At 37.8% G+C, this 19,409-nt stretch overlaps 1 long non-coding RNA gene across 1 annotated transcript in view; it reads right to left on the reverse strand.

Moving 5' to 3' along the window:
* Nucleotides 1–4,267: 4,267 nt before the first annotated feature.
* LOC103677480 overlaps nt 4,268–19,409 on the reverse strand; it is a 71,579-nt gene continuing 56,437 nt past the window's right edge. The window contains exon 5 of the long non-coding RNA XR_572416.2: nt 4,268–4,298. This is a non-coding gene — a long non-coding RNA (uncharacterized LOC103677480). The remainder of the gene's footprint in view (nt 4,299–19,409) is intronic.

Below are 19,409 nucleotides of genomic sequence, written 5' to 3' on the forward strand. Positions count from 1 at the left end.
AAGCCAAGGATCCACTCAAATTCTTTGAGTTTTGAGTATCTCCCATTAAAAATATAATCCATAAACCCAGACCAAGGTTCCATCCATCAGACACCAAAGGCCAAGCCTGACATCATCAATAAGAGGGCTGATCTTGGTGTCAGCACCAGGAAATGAAGAGTGATCCAGGCCCAGCAGCTCGGGGACACCAGCAGCTGCACCAGCTCTGACAGATTACCTTGGATGCACAAAGAGCATGTCTAAGAAGCAAAGAGGTCTCCTGTGCAGCAAGACGAGACCTGCACAGATATGAAACTTAGCTGGTTGAGAGAAATTAATAAATGTTACTCTGTCATTTAGATGTATATTCATTTTTCATTTTAAAGATACACTACATTTTTTTAATGAATAAAAACATGCTGCCAATTAATAATGATCTGTGCAGAAGGAAACCCATTGTAGATTCCTTTTAATACTCGAGCAGGAAAGTAAAGCTGTTTCTTTATTATTAAGGTTAATCTGATTAGAGTCGAGAGTATTTTGGCATTTTTCTGCCTTTGGATTTGTTTGAAGGAGGCTTCAGGGGAAAAGCAACAATGTGCCAGTGAACCCAAGTGCAGCAGCCACTCCCAGACAAACTCTACCCTGGAGGACTCACACCCAACAGCCTCCCCAAACCTGAAAAGTGGTTCAGAGAAGACACTTTTAGGCTTTTCACCCAGTTCTCAACAATCTCCCTTCTCTGGAAAATGCTCCTTGCCAAGCTAGGCATTCCAGGCATATTTATACTCTGCGACCTACCCTCCTGGCTATGGTGACCTATCTTGGGCCAGAGTCGGAAATTTGAAATTGGGGTTAAGAGTGCTCAGTTTCAATCTGGGCTGGTCCCTTGAGCAGGGAAAGCCCAGAGTGTTTGCAGACAGCCATTTTCTGCCAAGTGGACAGAGAAAGAGAGTAAGCCAGTGTGTGGAAAAAAGAAGCAGGAAGCAGCTGCAGTGACAAGAGAGGGACTTTCTGGATTCCCTCATCTAGACCCTCCCTGCTCCCTTTCTCCAACACTTTCCCTTCTGGCCTAGACTCCTGTCCACTGTAAATGAATTCCTGGACACCCTCAGACTCCATGGAGCTCTGCTTCTACCTGAATGATCCTCCTTGAGTTGACTGAAAGCTGGATTGGAAGAGCATCGATTTCGGTGCTTTTTGTTTATCTCCCCAGATCACGAGTGCACAGACACAGTTTCCCCAGCCCTTGGGTGTGCTCAACACATATTTATTGAATGAGTAATGATAACACCCTGCTTGAAGGCCTCTCAGTGGAGGCTGCTCATTCACTTGCTTCCCATGTACCATGAAGACAAGTTGACATTCTCCCTGCTCCCTACTGCTGCTTCTATACCACTCCTCCTCCCTTATAAAAACAAACAAACAAAAGGCCAACAACAGCTATTCCTCTCTCAAGTTTATCACATCACAGTCATCCCCCCTGCTCAAATGCATTCCTCAGACAAGTTTTCCCCCCTTAACACGGACCCTCATCAGCCCATGGTCTGATTCTAGCCATCGGTAACTGCTCCTCAGGGTTACACCGAATTCATTTTGGTAACATTTGGGAATGGCTTGGTGAGATGTCCAGTTCAGGGGAGCTACACAGTTGAGGCTATATAGGCTAAACAAAGAGGAGAGTTCAGTCAGTTCTGGTCAGTTTGGCTCATGCAAGCAGCTAAACTAGAGAAGCTGGCTTTGAAAAAAGCTCACCTCCCTTAACAGTAAGTGCTTTGAGTTGAGTGCCTTAGTTCCTCACTAAAATTGAACTGAGTGGACATTACAGCTTTTGGCACTTCTCTAAGACAATTTATTTGACATCATGAATAATACCCCAGGTTTTTTACACTCCATTAGCACCAAGACATAACAACACCATTCATTTATTCCCCACTGTACAGAGCCAGGATAAGGAAAATGCCACAGGAATGGCAATAGCTATTGGTGGGGTGTTGCAGTTTCCCTTTACAAGGCCCTCATGACCTGTGTGTGGTTCAATTATCTCTGAGCAATTAAATCCTAATGGGGGGAAGTATTGCAAAGAAAATTGCAATTATACACGTATAGAGCTGCCTGCGCCATGCTTCAAACCCCTTTTATTTCTTGTCTCTGTGTAACATGAGAGCTGTGCATGTGGAAACCAATTAGGACCAGAGAGCTTCTTTCCACATAATCAGAGAGCACGTCACTAGTGGGATTCCCTGCCTGACACAGAAGCTGCGGGGGTAAAAGCCACCTGCTCAACCTGGCAGGCAAGGTGTAATTTCACATGCTTTCCCAGGGCCCTAGTGCAACCTCAAAACAGCTGAGTTGAAATTGTTCGGCACTCAAAGATCAGACTCTTTGGTGCCCAACTGCTGCCAACTGCTTCCTAAGCAAAGAGAATCATGCAGATGGGTAAAAGAAGACATAGGAGGCCCTGCCTGGTAAAAGTGACAATTTACATAGGGCCAAGCAATACCCTTGACCAAATCCAGACATCTCCAAGGAAGCGCCAATGATGGGTGGGTACACATGTCTGCAGAGTCACTCCCATCGGTACGTTGGGTACATAGAACAGTAGTAATGACCCATTCTAAGAATCTGTTCAGGAGGGTCTGGCCATTAGGTGCTCATACCTGAGGAACACGTACCACTACACACACACACACACACACACACACACACACACACACACTGTTCTTGCCTCCCCTCTACCTGAAGCAGCTCCTGAATGTAGTGCTATGGTACAAAGAAGTCTGGATGATCACATATAGGTGGGATGGCCGTGATGTTTCACATCTTCTTGCTCATTGGTCTTGGTTGTTGCCTAAACTGTCAAGCTCAAAACTTATAATCAAATGATAAAATTATCTGAAGCAATCATGTACATCTTACTTTCCATTTCAATATATCATATTAATTATGTGATACTGTATAGCTCTAAAGCATATGATTGGTCCACAAAATCTTTAAGGTTCCAACCGTCCACTTAGGAAATGTCAACCAAAAGAGATACAATATGCTGCAGGAGATTCCTTTTCCAATTCAGGTCCTCACCAAGACATTCAACCAAGCACGTGAGCACATCTAAATTCATTGCTTGTGGCCATGCTGCAAACTGACTTCAGATGAAAAATTACTGAGCCTTCCCCTCACTGACCCTCTCCCAGACTGTCCCCCCACTTCCAAGTCACATTTCTTAGAGCTTCCGTGTCCACTATCCTGCCAGTTACCTCACTCCATTCTTCCACACTCTGCCAAGGAGAGGGCCTAGCCTCCTCCCCTGACAAAATGTAGCAATTATCACTAAATTACAATGTCCCTGATACCAACCAAACTAATATTTCAGAACTAAATTGTTTTAGGAAGCTTGAGGTAAATTTATCAGACAGTTGCTAAAGTCTATGCTTCACTTGGAGGCAGCAACATACAAGCTGATTGAACCATTCCAGAAAGATGGTCTGGTCATTGAAAAACCTGACACGCAGGGCTCAATTCAGGCAAGTTTGGATTGGCAAAATGACATAGTTGATGGGAGAAAGAAGAAACCCACAGGAGCAGCAAGATTCTCCTCCACATAGAGGAGAGAGAGGGACTAGAGAGAGGCTTACTGCAGGTGTTTGAAAAGTTAAAGTTCTGTTTTAAAGTCCTATGTCTTACTCAAGACTATTTGATGAATTAGTTTTGATATAAACTAGTATCTTCTTAGCTTTAGATTAACATAATCTTCACAGCTATATTAATTTTAGCATTGTTTATGATGAAAAACTGGAAGTCTATATATGAGAAAACGTAGTAAAAATAAGGTGACTCCACTCAATGTAATATTATGACATAATAAAAACAAGGATTCTGAGGAGTGTTACAATATGGAAAATACTCAAGAAGTAATGATAAGTCAAATGACAAAGGGAACCAAAGTACACATAATATATGTTACGATTTCACATTTTAAAATAAAATTTATGCAAAGAAAAATACAGTCTGGCAGACAGTTCACCAAAATACAAATGTGGATGTGTATAGGTGATGGGATTACAGACTTTTTCCCTCTTTTTTCTATATACCTCTGTTTTCCAAATCTAATGAACATGCAAAAAATTTTTAATGAACATATTTTATAATAGATACTTATTTTAAAATATAAGAAAACTGTCTCAGAGACCACACTATAAAAATCAGAAGGAATCAGAAAAAAAACAAGTAAGAAAATCACTGTATGAAACTAACCTGTTCATCTGATGAAAGATGAGGGAAAGCTGAAGTGATTTAGAAGCCACTAGGGCAACTGCCCTCTAGAAAAAAACAAAAATCATGAGACTTAATGCTGTGGACACGACCCCACATTTTTCCTTTCTCTCTTTTGATTTACTGCAGGGAAACAAAGGATCAAGCAACACTTTTCTTTTGAGAACTAGAAGCAGGTCATTGAAAACCTACTTTCTCCTGGTACATTTTTAATTTTTAATCCTCTGCTACTTACAAGGGTTTTAGCACACTTCCTGCTCTGAAACTCTCAGGAACGAAAGTCAGACCCCAGGCACCATACAGATCCTGAAAGAAATGCAGTTCCAGAGGAGGTTTTCAATCCCTAAGAAGATTGTATTTCTGCATATTGTCATCTCTCTGAACAAATTTCAATTTTGTCTTATTCATTATTGCAAACCCAATCCCTAGCTCTGTACATGGTACCAAAGGATGCCTCAAGCATATTTGCTGAATGTTTTTTAAATATTTTTTCTTTTTTCTTTTTTTTATGTTCAGTTAGCCAGCATATAGTACATCATTAGTTTCAGATGTAGTGTTCAGTGATTCATCAGTTGTGTATAACACCCAGTGCTCATCACATCATGTGCCCGCCTCAATGTCCATCACCCAATTACCCCATCCACCCACCCACCTCCCCTCCAGCACCCCTCAGTTTGTTTCCCAGAGTCAAGAGTCTCTCATGGTTTGTCTCCCTCTCTGATTTCTTCCCATTCAGTTTTTCCTCCCTTCCCCTATGATCCTCTGCACTATTTCTTATATTCTACCCATGAGTGAAACCATATGATAATAGTCTTTCTCTGATTGACCTATTTCACTTAGCATAATCCCCTCCAGTTCCATCTGCATCGATGTAAATGGTAGGTAATCATTCTTCCTGACGGCTGAGTAATATTCCATTGTATATATGAACCACATCTTCTTTATCCATTCACCTGTTGAAGGACATCTCGGCTCCTTCCACAGTTTCACTATTGTGGACATTGCTGCTGTGAACATTAGGGTGCAGGTGCCCCTTCATTTCACTACATCTGTATCTTTGGGGTGAATACTTTCTTAGAATCAGGATTAGCCTTACTAGAAACTGAAGCAAGTTTAAGTTAGTGAAAGTTATATTTTATCCTCTTTAGGTATTGGGTTTTTAATTTGCTATGACTATATGTTATTTGGACAAATAACCCTACAGTTTTAATGAATTTTAAAATTGGTCAAATTAACATGTGGTGTCCCCTTTAATACAGTTATCTATGCATAAGAGAAAGAAGCTGAAGCCAGACACTACCAACCACCTAGTGCAGCTTATGTGGATTACTGACAGACTACAAAGGAAGAAATCAACCGCCTCTGGAACATTACTCTTGCAAACCTGAACCTATGGAATGATGGTGATTGTTCCATGAGGAGTTGATCCTAACCACTCCTGGGAAGCGTACCTGAGGGACAGCCATTTGGACTAGCGCAGGGAGGAAAACAGGAGCAGCAATGTTGAAACCTCATAGCCCGTGACTGGACCAGGATAATTGGTACTGGCAAGAGTCTCCAAAGATGCTGTGTCTGATGCACTTTGACAGGTGCCACCTGAAAGCCCAATTCAATCAAACTTGGTTTTGTGCTACATTCCCTATAATTAGTTTACAACATGTCACTCGTTCTTGTGCTACACAGACAGGAAAATTTCAAGATTTCACTGGCTCTTTCCTATCCTGTCAGTTCTTCAGCGCTTAATCATATTCTCCGTGAAGGGCTGTGTGGATTCTTCAGAAGGAATATGAGATAATAAAATAGTATATTATTACTATTATTATTATATATTACCATTATTATGATATAACAGTGCCTTAAATAAGTAAAGCTCTGGCAGGTTTTAAGTGCTCTCCTATTCAATATCAGACCCTCTTATTAATCTTCATAAAGTCAGAATTAAGAAATGAAACTTAGAAAACCTTTTAAGGATATGGAATTAGAGTTTAACAAAAGAGCCACACAATAATATCTTTCAACTGTGGGAATGGCTTTCACATAGCAAGAAACTACTTTTCATTTAACAAAAACAAGGAGAGCCCAGCTTTTGTTAAACCTTGAGGAATTTAACTTAGATAATATGTTATCTTTTGTTCTCTGGTATTCTCTTCCATGATTTTTTTTTTTTTAAGCAGGGTAGATTCTCATCTTGCCGAGATACTTTTAAGTAATTTAACCTGAATGCAAAAGATGGAACAGATGGTCTTTTAAAGACTCTCCATATTTAAGATGCTGGACGTTCAAGAGCTTCAAAAGACCTGACACATTTTCATACAGGTGATGACCTAATAGGTTTCTCATCCATTTAAACCTACTGGTTGATTTCTTCTTCTAGTTATTGGGTACTGTCTACTTTTCCTCCACCTGTTCTTACCTGTTTCCTCTGACCTTTTCATCCTATCCAAGTCCCTGTGAATTCACACTATGTTCTCTGCAATATACAGGGGGCTTTCCTCTTAAAACATACAGTCATCTAAAAAGGGGGGATTATTATTTTTTTTTCTGAGTTTTAATTTCTTTCTTTTTTTTTTTTCTTTTTTTTTCTTTGCATGGTGCACCGGGTGTTATACACAACTAATCAATCATGGAACTTCACATCAAATACCAGGGATGTACTGTATGGTGACTAACATAATAAAAAAATATGATTATAAAATAAAAAGGGGGGATTATTAACCAGAGTCTTGTTCAAATTCCAACAGGGGAAATTGCATTTTGCCTCCCTATCATTTCCCCTGTCATTTATTCAGAATTACTATTTAATATCCCTCTCAAAATAAAACCTGTTGCTGAGAGGGCTGCCTCAGAGGGCCCTGCCTTTTCTAGCACAAAGGAGATGATGTTTCAGAGATGTATGACTAATACTCCTGGGGCAGGAGCTGAGTACACTGGGATCCTTTGGGAGTAAAGGTACCTCTGAAGGATCAAATAGATTTTTATTTTATGAGTGCAGTAGACAGTCCCATTAGACAGATTTTTTTCCCTCCAGCATTTTGCAGAATCTTCTGAGATTCAGAATCAAGCCAAGAGCTGCTTGGTAATATTGTGTGGATGACACATTACACAGAGCTGACTCTGACATCATGTTGTCTTGTTCTCAGTTAGAGCAACCTGATGTGCCTGCCCTGCACACCCCAGCTCTGTGAGTCACTGCATGATATATTGTCCAGGAAATGCAAAATGATGCTCTTCTTAAAAACTCACGATCAAAAAAATTGAGGCTTCCGGCTAGGGAATGTAGAGTGAAAAAAGTAAACTCTCAGGAGGGGCAAGTTCTCATTTTTGTTTTTCTTTTCATTGTTGTTTAAGATCCTACAAGGGATTGTAGTTTATAAATAAGCATGGCAAGTGGTTATTTTCTTCGGTGTTTTATTGCCACAAAAATGAACTTTATTTTTCACCAACCAGAACTTCCCATTATGAACAGCTGTGCCACATCCTAAGAAGCTTTTACCATCAAAAATGACTGAATATCTATATGTGTATTATGGATGTTGAATACAATTCCTAAAAAAGCACCATTCATGCCTGAAGAATTCTACAATACAAAACAATCCAGATACATACAAACTTAGAGTGAATTTTGACAATAGAATAAAGTAAAAATCAAGGATAATCTAAAGAGAATATTAAAATTTAGTCTTATCCAAATACTTCCAATCTGAACCAAAAAAATCATGTGCTTGATGCTAAACAGTGAGAATTCAAAGTTTAAAAATCTTTTCTTCTTCTGTCTCCACCTTCCAAATTTCAGTAAATAAAAGAATTGGTGAACCAAAGATCCAGTGAACAAAAAATGCAGAGAAAAAGAGAAACAGCAGACACTAATCAAGCTGAGACATTAACAAGGACAGAATCTCTTTCTGGCAAGGCTGACCTTTCCAACCCAATATGTAGTACTTGTCATTCCTAGAGCTTAAGACTCTAGGACAGCCAGACAAATAGCAAGAGCCCAGACCCCCCTAGGGTTCAAAAGCAATCAGACAGACAGCACATGTTAAATATAGTTCCTTGCCTCAAAACCACCATCCTTTTCCTATTAGAAATGCACTGTTGGGGCCCCTGGGCATCTGACTCTTGGTTTCAGCTTAGGTCATGATCTCAGGGTTGTTACATTGAGTCCTGGGTGGAGCCTGCTTGAGATTCTCTCTCTCCCTCTCCACCACTTGCTCATGCTCTCTCTCTCTCTAAAAAAAAAAAAGAAGAAGAAGAAGAAGAAGAAGAAGAAAAAGAAAGAAAGAAAGAAAGAAAGAAAGAAAGAAAGAAAGAAAGAAAGAAAGAAAGAAAAGAAAAGCACTGTTAATGAGAGGGCAGCATCATTTGGTGCTTTGGATGCTACAGGTTTGATTTGGACCAATGCCTGGTTAAATCCTAAGGAAGTATGCCCCATAAAGGTATGGGTTCCATGGAGGAGGGATCACTCTGGGTAGTTACTTAACAGGCAAAGAAATATCTGAAACCATTATTGGATTTGGAGATCAGCCAACCAGGCAGACCCTGAAGGACCCTCTGGACTCAGACACTCTATTTCTGGAGGAATTTTAGTTCTCTCTGTGCCACACAGTCCATTTATCTAACAGCAAGGAGCAATGAGGGTCACTCGAGTCCTTTTCACTGGGTTTGCAGTTGAAAATTCAGGCAGGCTTCCAGAGATACTTATGTTACAGGTACATACATGCCTAGCAATGCATTTTCTTTAGCTTCACAGCTGGAGCACGGCTGGAGGTAGCAGGTGAGAAACAACAACTTTGCCTTTTTTCCCAGTATTACTCTGGGCCAGCCAAGGGAAACTTCACTAGGGGTCCCAAATGGGTTCAAAGTCAATGTCCTGGAAGAAATTGTAATGAAAAAAGTTGTCATAAAAAAAGTTGTCAAAATTTCACAGTTATAATGATGTTCATCTAAGAACCAAGAAATAATGGCAATAGCATGGCTTAAAATTAATGCAAAAGAGTAAAAGACACCCAAAGGCATCTAAGGCAAGATGGCTCCCAGGCTTGCAGTTTTATCATAACTTCATTGAAAGCAACTGCTATTTTTAAAAAGACCCAGTCAGTCAGAAGAAAGATCCAGTCACTATGGACACTCTAATGGTTACTAGCTATTGATACTACAAAAAAACAACTTAATGGTTGCATAGGTAGAAACTGCCACTGTTTTCCGGAAATGTTGTGCTTTTTTACATTCTCAACAGCAGTGTATCAGTGATCCAGTTTCTCTGTATCCTCGTCAGCATCTGGAATTATCATATACTTTTTTAGTCATTCTGATACATGTATAGTAATATCTCATTGTAGTTCTAATTTGTGTTTCCCTAATGGATAATGATATTGGACATCTTTCCATGTGATCATTTGCCCTATCTATATTCACTTTGGTGGAATGTCTCTTCATGTCTTTTGACTATTTAATAATTGGATTATTTGTTCTTTTACTGTTGAAGTTTGAGAGTTCTTTATAGGTCTTAGATACTAGTTCGTTGTCAGATATGTGGTTTGCAAATATGTCCTCCTAGTCTGTAGCTTTTCTTTTACACTCTTAATGAGGTCTTTCAAAGAGCAAAAGTTTTAAACTTTGGTCAAGTCCAGTTTATCAAGTTTCCTTCTATGAATTGTGCTTTTGGTATCCAACCTAAGAACTCTGCCTAGTCCCAGATCTCAAACTGAATTTTCTCATATATTTTTTCTTAAAGTTTTATAATTCTGCATTTTACATTTAAGTCCAAGATCCATTTTGAGATAAATTTTGTATAAGACATGAGGGCTAGGCAAGATTCATTTTCCTCTGCACGTCCAACTTTTCCAGGACCATTTGTTGTAAAAGTTATCCTTCTGTATTTAATTCCTTCTGTAGTTTAGTCAAAATCAGTTGGGCAAATCTGTATAGGTCTATTTCTGAGTTCTCTATTTCATTTTATTGAACTATGTGTCTAACTCTCTATGAATACCAAACAATCTTGATTAGTGTTGCTTTATAATTAGTCTTAAAATTGGATAGGGTGATTCCTCCCACTTTATTCATCTGTTTCAAAATTGTTTAACTATTCTAGTTCCTTTGCCTTTCCATATAGATTTTAAAATAATCTTGTCTCCATCTATAAAAATCTTGCTCAGATTTTGATAGGAATTGCATTAAACAAGCACATTCTATTTGGAGAGAATTGACATCCTTGTTATCCTGAGTCTTCCAAACCATGAACATATGTCTATTTATTTAGATCTTTGATTATTTTATCAGTATGTTGTAGTTTGTATAATACAAGTTTTATGTTTTGTTAGATTTATACCTTTTCTCTTTTATTTGTGCAACTGTCAATGGTACTGCACTTTTAATCTCAGTGTCCACATGTTCATTACAAGTATATAGGGAAAAAATTAATTTTTGTGCTGGATTCACTTAATTATTATAGGGGTTGAGTTTTGTCTTCTAGAGGGGTACTTTTTGGTAGATTTTTCAGGATTTTATACACAGACAATTATGTCATCTACATCTAGAGATATATTTCTTCATTTCCAATATGTATGCCTTTTATTTCCTTTTCTTGCTTTTTGTACTGGCAAGAATTTACAGCACTATGCTAAAGAAAAGTGGTGAGAGCTGATACTTTTGCCTTCTTCCCACTTTTAGGGGAAAAAACATAATCTTTCACCATTAAGTTTGATGTTGGCTTTAGGATTTTGTAGATTCATTTTAACAAGCTGAGGAAATTCCCCACTAGTCTTGATTTTCTTGAGAGGGCTCTTTAAATAAAAAATGTTGATTTTTTAAATTTGCACCTATTGATATGATCATGTGATTTTTCTTCGTTAGCTTGTTTACATGGTGGATTACGCTGTATGATTTTCAAATGTTAAACCAGCCTTGCATAACTGGAATAAACCCATTGGTCATAGTGTATAATCCTTTTTATAGAATACCAAATTCTACTTGCCAACATTTTAAGACTTTTGTGTCTATATTCATAGCGGAAATAGGTCTATAGTTTTCAGGTTTTTTGTACTGTCTTTGTCTGGCTTTAGTATCAAGGTAAACTGCCTTCATAAAATAAATTGGAAGTGTTCCCTTTTCTTCTATTTTGAAGAGATTTGTAGAATTGGCATTAATACTTCTCTAAACATTTGTTAGTATTCCCTGGTGGGAATTTCTGGCTCTGGAGATTTATTTTAGGAGGTCATAACTTATGAATTCAAATTCCTGAATAGTTATAGGGATCTTCAAATTGTCTATTTCATATTGGGTGAGTTGTGGTAGTCTGTGTTTTTTCAAGCAATTGGTCTATTTCATCTAATTTGTCAAGTGTATGTATGTGGAGTTGTTATTAATATTCCCGTATTATCCTTTTAATATTTGCAGGACCTTTAGTAATATTTCTTGTTTCATTCCTGCTCTTGATAATTTGCATCTTCTGTTTTTTCCTTTATTAATCTTGTTGGACATTTGTCAATTTTATTGATCTTTTCAAAGAATCAACTTTTTGTTCCATTAGTTTTCTCCACTTTTGTTTTTAATTTCATGGATCTGTTTTTATCTTTATTATTCCCTCTCTATGCTTTCTTTGAACTTATTTTGCTCTTCTTTTTCTAAATTCTTGAGGTGAGAACTTAGATTATTGAGACTTTTCCTCTTTTCTAATGAAAGCATTAAGTGCTATAAATTTCCCCTAAGTACTGCTTTAGCTGTGCCCCCCACAAATTTTGATATGTTCTGTATTCATTTTCATCAGTTCAATTTCTTTTTACTTCTGTATAATCTTTGACACATGGATTACTTAGAATTGCACGACTTAATTTCCACATGCTTGGAAATTCTCCTATTATTCCTCTGCTAGTGATTTCTAGATAATTCCATTGTGGCCAGAGAGCACAAACTTATGACTTCTATTCTCTTAAATTTGTTGAGGTTTGTTTAATGGCCTAAAATGTGTTCTCTTTTGGTATATGTTCCATAAACACTTAGAAAGAATGTAAATACTGCTGTGGCTGGGCAAAGCTTTCTATAAATGTCAATTAGATTTTGTTGGCTGATGATGCTGTTGAATTCTTCTATAGTCTAACTAATTTTCTGTTTAGTTCTATCAATGTTGCTAGATGAGTACTGAAATCTCCGACTATAATTGTGGATTTTTCCATTTCTCCTTATAGTTCTATCAGTTTTTGCTTCACATATTTTGCAGCTCTACTGTCTAGTATATACCTCTTTAGGATTACTATCTCTTCTTAGTAGACTGATCTTTTGTAACTATATGACCCCCTTCTTATTCTAATTTTATCTACTTTATATGATATTATAAAGCCATTTATTTTAGTTAACATTTTTTTAGTTAACATAAATAAAGCCATTATTTAGTTAACATTAGTTAACTGATTTATTTTAGTTAACATTTGAATCTTTCATCTTTTTCCATCTTTTTACTTTCATTCTTTCTATATTGTCATATTTTGAGTTTCTTATAGACATCATATAGTTGGGCCACATTTTTTAATATACTCCATCAATCTCTGTCTTATAGTTGATATATTTAAACCATTGACATTTAATGTAATTATTGATATGTTGTGGCTTAAGTATGCCACTATATCTTTTGTTTCCCTTTGTTCTTCTAGTTTTCCATTTCTGTTTTCTTTGGCCTGTCTTAAACATTTTTTTTTACCATTATATAAACATTTTTAAAAAATCCATTAGACTTATCTATGTTATTTTTTAATGTACCTCTTTGCAGAGTTTTTTAGTGGTTGCGCAAGGTACTACATTATATATAGATAACTTACACCTCTACTGATACCATGGGGGCAGGGAGGTGGTCTCATTACCACTGAGGAGTAATAAAAGTCCTAACTCTCTACTAGGTCTCCTCCAACAGCACTCTTGCAGAGGGGTTTCCTTGTTATAATGTGAAGAAGTGGGAGTCTTTTCCAATGTGGGTTAAGGTAGGGCCATAGTTTTCCTGTGGTATTTGACTAGAGTAGAGCAATTATTATCTTAAAGTTTTCTGTCTTGAGATTGGGCTGGAGTGGGGGAGGTATAAATAAAAAGTTTTCTGTCTTAAAAAATAATAAATAAATAAATAAATAAATAAATAAATAAAGTTTTCTGTCTTCCTAATCTGCCTTTTTCCTAGTCCTTTGGCTACAGAGAGCAGGCTTATATTGGTGCTTTCTTTGCACTTGGTGCTTCCAGGTTACTGGCTTATCCAGCTCCAAATCTGAGATTTATTTATTTATTGACAGAGATAGAGACAGCCAGCGAGAGAGGGAACACAAGCAGGGGGAGTGGGAGAGGAAGAAGCAGGCTCATAGCAGAGGAGCCTGGTGTGGGGCTCGATCCCAGAACGCAGGGATCACGCCCTGAGCCGAAGGCAGACACTTAACCGCTGTGCCACCCAGGCGCCCCTCCAAGTCTGAGATTTATGAGACAAAAAGAAAACCCAGGGAATTTACCATTATGTTGTTCCTTGAGTCTTAAAGTTCTTAGCGCTTCTGTCTTCTTTCCACCTTTCATAATCTTCTTATGTGTGTTTTATATATACCGTCCAGGGTTTCGGTTATACTTAACCAAAGAGATAGGAAAAAATATGTCTATTCGATCTTTCCAGAAGTGTAATTGCTTCTTCCTTAGCTATTTAATAAAGAACACTTTAAAGAACTGAAGAAAGCACTAGCTAGACATTACATTGTCATATAAATATATTCATTATCAGATAAATATATTTATTGTAAGATAAATATATATTATCATAAAATTTAAATTGAACCGGTATTTATTCTGATTCTTATTATCAGAAAACTGGGTTTTTCTTTAAGGCAAAGAGAAGTTTTCTTATAATGTGAAATGTGAAATGATTCATTTTAATAAATCAAAAGATTGTTCAGTTATCAACTTGATATTATAAATGTTCTTTTTTTAATATTTATTTATTTATTTCACTTCAGAGAGAGAGTGTGGGGGTACGCAGAGGGAGAGAAAGAGAATCTTCAAGCAGACTCCCTGCTGAGCACGGGGCATGACACAGAGCCCAATCCCACAACCCTGAGATCATGACCTGAGCCGAAATCTAGTCAGACGCTAAACTAACTGAACCACTCAGGTGCCCAGATACTATAAATGTTTTTATACGAAAGTACATTTTTTTCAGCTTGCTAATAAATGCTGTAATTTGTGGCAAGTTATAGATAGAGCAGTTTTCAGATTAAATTCTGCCACAAATACTAGCATCCCTTAGCATATAGTAAGAAAGCAACCTGTTTTCTTAGCTAGATGACATCTCAGTCTCTGTCTTCTTAAATGTTCTAACTGTACCTTGTATAATTTTTTTCAAGAAAAATACGAATTTTAGAGGCAAAATTCAGTTAATCTCTCAATCAGCCTCAAGTGACCAAAATCTACTAAATTGTATGGAACACAAGACTTGACTGTATTTAAGTCTCAGGCACCAACTCCACACGTGAGGGAAGGTACCAACTCCATAGTTTCTTATACCCTTTCATGCAAGAGTAGGAGAGTGTCTCTAAAATACTTCAATCAGTCTTTCCATGAAAATACCCACTAGCATCCCCCTACACATCATGAATTCAATCGCTGAGGAGTAAAGGACAGGGGGAAGGAAGAAGTAGCAGACAAAGCATTTTACAGTTTTTCCAAAAGTGAAACAGCTAGTAACCACCCTGTGTTCCAGAGTCACCTCTTAAAAGCCTCTGAAAGTCTCTACAAGCTTCTGAAACTCATATTAGGATGAGATAAACACAGCATTCTTTACAAAGGCTATTTTCGCTTTTTTTTTTTTAACTTGTATTCTAGTAGAAAATAAGGAGGGGTTGCTAAAATCCACCCATCTGCCTACTATTACTCAGTTCCCTCCCCAGGAGGGTGGTTCTCAAATTGTGGATCCTCCACCAGACTTACTGAGTCAGAATCTCCAGAATTAAGGTCCATAACCAGCATATTTAACAACCTTGTGGTAACTTGGGAGATCCCTGCCTTTGTGCTTTGAGGAATACAGTTTGAAAATCACTGTGCTACAGTTAGTTTAATAGTTAGCACAACACAGAGAAAATCAGATCTCTAGGGGAATCTTAAGTGGAAACAGAACCACCAAAATCTCCAGTCACAGTGAACAATTAAAGGGCCACCCCAGGTGGTCCTGGGGTCCAGAGCAGGAGTGTCTAAGCATACCGAAGACCAAACCCAGGCCAGGGTAACTTCCTATTGTTTTTGCTTCATCGAGTTATGAGGTGAATGGTAATATAGTATAGGTAAAGGTAGGCGGGGTTTCTTTCAAATTCCCTTTTTTATGAAATAACCTTTTTTTTAAAATAGTAACTTATTGAAACATTTTATGTCTTACTGAAACATCTTATTATGGAAACATGACATTTAGAGAGAAATCTATTAGTCAACGAATGTCAGTTAATGAACGGTGTTCTTTCTGAAGTCGACACGAATAATTTAATTGATCAGCACCATCAGCTAACATCAATCACCGAGGGGACATGGGCAGCATTCCAATTAGAGAACAGAAAGAAGGGGTTTGGAGGAAATGTGCTGCATAAAGTCAAATATATGTAGAATAAACAAATACTTACACTGTCAAAAAACAAAACAAAACATGGTAACTGACAAGCCCTTATAAGCCAAACCACTGGAAGCAGGGAATGTTAATGTTAACATTGCTTTTACATGAACTGTTTATGTCTTTAATATCTGATTTCCAATTTCTCCTATTGCTTCTCCTGTATGTAGGGATTTCACAATTTTGCATATTAGCAAAGCAATATTTGATTATACTTTTAGCCTAAAAACAAGCCAGAATGTCCAAGAAAGGAATAAATAAATTTTAAAATATTTATTTCCAAAGAATATATAGTGACATAGGGGAAAATTCTTTATACAATGTTAATTTTTTTAAAAAAGCAGAGATACAGATATATATTTCAGTATAATAATGAGTTCGATCCCAATTTCATAAGCATATGCATACATATGTTTATTTGAGATAGGTTGAAAAGAAGATTGGAGTAAAATAAATGTACTGGCACATTTATTTCAGCTCTGGGTATTGAGTATATTATTTTCTGTTTTACACATTTTTGTTTCAAAATTTTCTACAATAAATGTGTATTCATTTTATAATTAGAAAAAAAATGTTGTATTTTTCTAAGTGACCAAGCTTCCATTCTCTTGAAATGATTCTAGGATCTTTTCTAGTTATTCATGTCCTTTTTAGCAGTAAAATCAGTCCCAACATATTTGAAAACATCCTTCAAGCACAAAGACATTGGCCCCAAATTTGAACAAAAATCACTGAAACTTTAAAATTCCACTATACTATAAAGAAGATGTGGTTCATATATACAATGGAATATAACTCAGTCATCAGAAAGGATTAATACCATTCTGACCAACATGGATGGAACTGGAAGGGATTATGCTAAGTGAAATAAGCAGAGAAAGACAATTATCACATGGTTTCACTCACATGTGGAACATAAGGGATAGAGCAAAGGACCATAGGGGAAGGGAGGGAAAACTGAATGGGAAGAAATCAGAGAGGGAGACAAACCATGAAATACTCTGGACTCCAGAAAACATACTGAGGGTTACAGAAGGGAGAGTGGTCAGGGGGATAGGTAACAGAGTGATGGGTATTAAGGAGGGCATGTGATGTGATGAGCACTGGATGCAACTGATGAATCGTTGAACACTACATCAAAAACTAATGATGTACTATATGTCGGCTAATTAAACATAATAATTTTTAAAATTCTACTATTCTAGATCTCTCCATATACCATGTATTGGCATATTTATTTCATAAAGAAGTTATAGGATAATAAGGAATTTTACCAGAACTTGGTGTGTCTACCATATTGCCCATTCACATTCTGTTGTACTTTAGACTTTACAAAGGATATGTCAAATACTAACAACTGAGACTTCACCTGTTGGAGAGGCATAGCTTGAGGATATAAATCATACATACATCCTGTTTCTAATTAAGGAGGAAGATTGACATATGTCTTTGGAGACAACATAACAGACAGCTGTTTCTGTGATGCCAGCTTTTACATTAGTTTGAAAATGTTGCTTAGGAAATACTTGTCAGGATAAGACAAGGTTATATATACTGTTACCCACAGGACTGAGGAAAGTCACCAAACATGTGTACAAGACAAAAAAAAATTTGCTACATAAAATCTTCACTCTTGAGTTACTCCAGTGGTATATATAGCAAAGAGAGTGTTTGAGATTCAGGAAGGAAAATGGAAAGGGAATTCAAACTCCAGAGTTGCTCTATAGGTGAGATTAGTGGGTAGGAGTCTCATTGGCACAAAGAAGAGGCACCTTGTGAATGGGTTCAAGTCCCAATGATCCCACTTATTACCTTTGTAACTACTGATGAATCATACAATGTCTTTGATCCTCACTCTCCTCGTTGTGAAAGGAAAATTAAAATAAATGGATAAGATGCTTATGAGAATTACATGAAGAAATATATACAAATTATTTGGGTCCTAAGTGTTTGGGTTCCCTAGTAAATGCCCATTCATCTCTGGTCCACCTGTGAGGAAGAAATTTAGGCATTTGGTTGGTGTCAGGGATTGGGTTTCATAGGATGAGGCAAGTCAGGGCCTGCTACCCAAGGCAGCATAGGGGCCTGACAGCAAAAAGAGCAAAAGTCAAGCCTAAATCCTTTAACACTATTTCTTCCCAACTGTGGGTCACAACCCATTAGTGGAATGCACATCAATTTACGGTGCTGTGATTAGGATTTTTTTTAAGTGAAATGGAATGGACTCTATTAGAGTTCAGCAAATGTGATAAGAGTAAGTTTCATGAGACTCTTGTTTCGGTTTCATATATGTTTATGTATGCTGGATTATGATGTGAAATGTATTTTTTACTGTAGATCAAGGTCAAAAATTTCTGAAAATGACTTCTTTAGAAAAAGCCAGGTTTCAAAGTCTCAGCCCAATGACTCAGAGCTTGAAGGAATCAGGATAGGAACTGATTAGGAACAGTGTGAAGGCAGAAACAAGATGATTGCTGGAACACGCTTGGGGTATCCACCCTCCCTACACCTGTCAATAGTACGTATGGCTTATCACAGGCATAGCAGACCCTAGATACTGGAGAGATCTGGTGAGATCTGGTTCCCAATATGCTGGGGGTTAGCAGCTTCCTTCATATTCCCCAGGGACACCACTGATTTCCCCTCTACTAGGGTACCCCAGGTTTTGTTCACTTGCTCTGTGGATTTCCTCATGTGGGACTTGTTTTCTTACCTTCCTTTTGCCATACATACCTCTTGGGGCTGAGCCCTGTTCTCATTCTTCCCCACCTCACCCCACTCAGAGTTCTATGGGCTCAACAGCACCTTGTTCCATTCCATGGCCAGTTCCCACACTGCTCCTCCCCCTCACAACCCATATTAGGCCCAAAATGGAATTGATTTCCCACAGCTCAACTCGTGATGAAACCTTTCTCCAACATGAAAACCTTTCAATATTTACCATGTCTTTAAGTTTGATTAGCTTATCTTGTGTGTCCTCACCTTATCACCAGAGCAGACTAGAGAGATAGAGTATCACCTGCTTCCTGGGGCACTAGTCCCAGGATATTGCCCCAACAGCAAGCAGGAGTCTCTCTGTTTATAGCACCTTCCAGCTTATATTTACCCACAAGGATCTCATGCACAATTGTCAGGGATCCTGCTGAGGTTCTGAAAGCCAATGTCTAACACTGTCCTGTGGGAAATTATCTTGATGCCATTTCAGGCTATCAAAATGCCAAAAATACTACCAGGAAGTCATGAAATGGTTTGCTAAAAATCCATTTATAACATACAGGGAGAAAGAAGGAGAGAGAGACCAGGATAAGTCAACACATTTAGACAGGGTACAGACAGGGTGGAAGGACTTCACTGTTTGAATTCTGGGTTAGCAGTGTTCATTTGTCTTCTCTCAATCTTTCTCTCTCTCATTCAATCTCTCTCTTCATGTCAATCTCTCTCTCTCTCTCTCTCTCTCTCTCTCTCACACACACACACACACACACACACACACACACACACACACACACACACCTTTCTTAAAGTGACCAGAATTGAGACTTGAGCAAGGGGG

This window comes from Ursus maritimus, unplaced genomic scaffold (genome assembly GCF_017311325.1).
Source record: "Ursus maritimus isolate PB19 unplaced genomic scaffold, ASM1731132v1 scaffold_9, whole genome shotgun sequence".
In the NCBI taxonomy this organism is placed as follows: domain Eukaryota; kingdom Metazoa; phylum Chordata; class Mammalia; order Carnivora; family Ursidae; genus Ursus; species Ursus maritimus.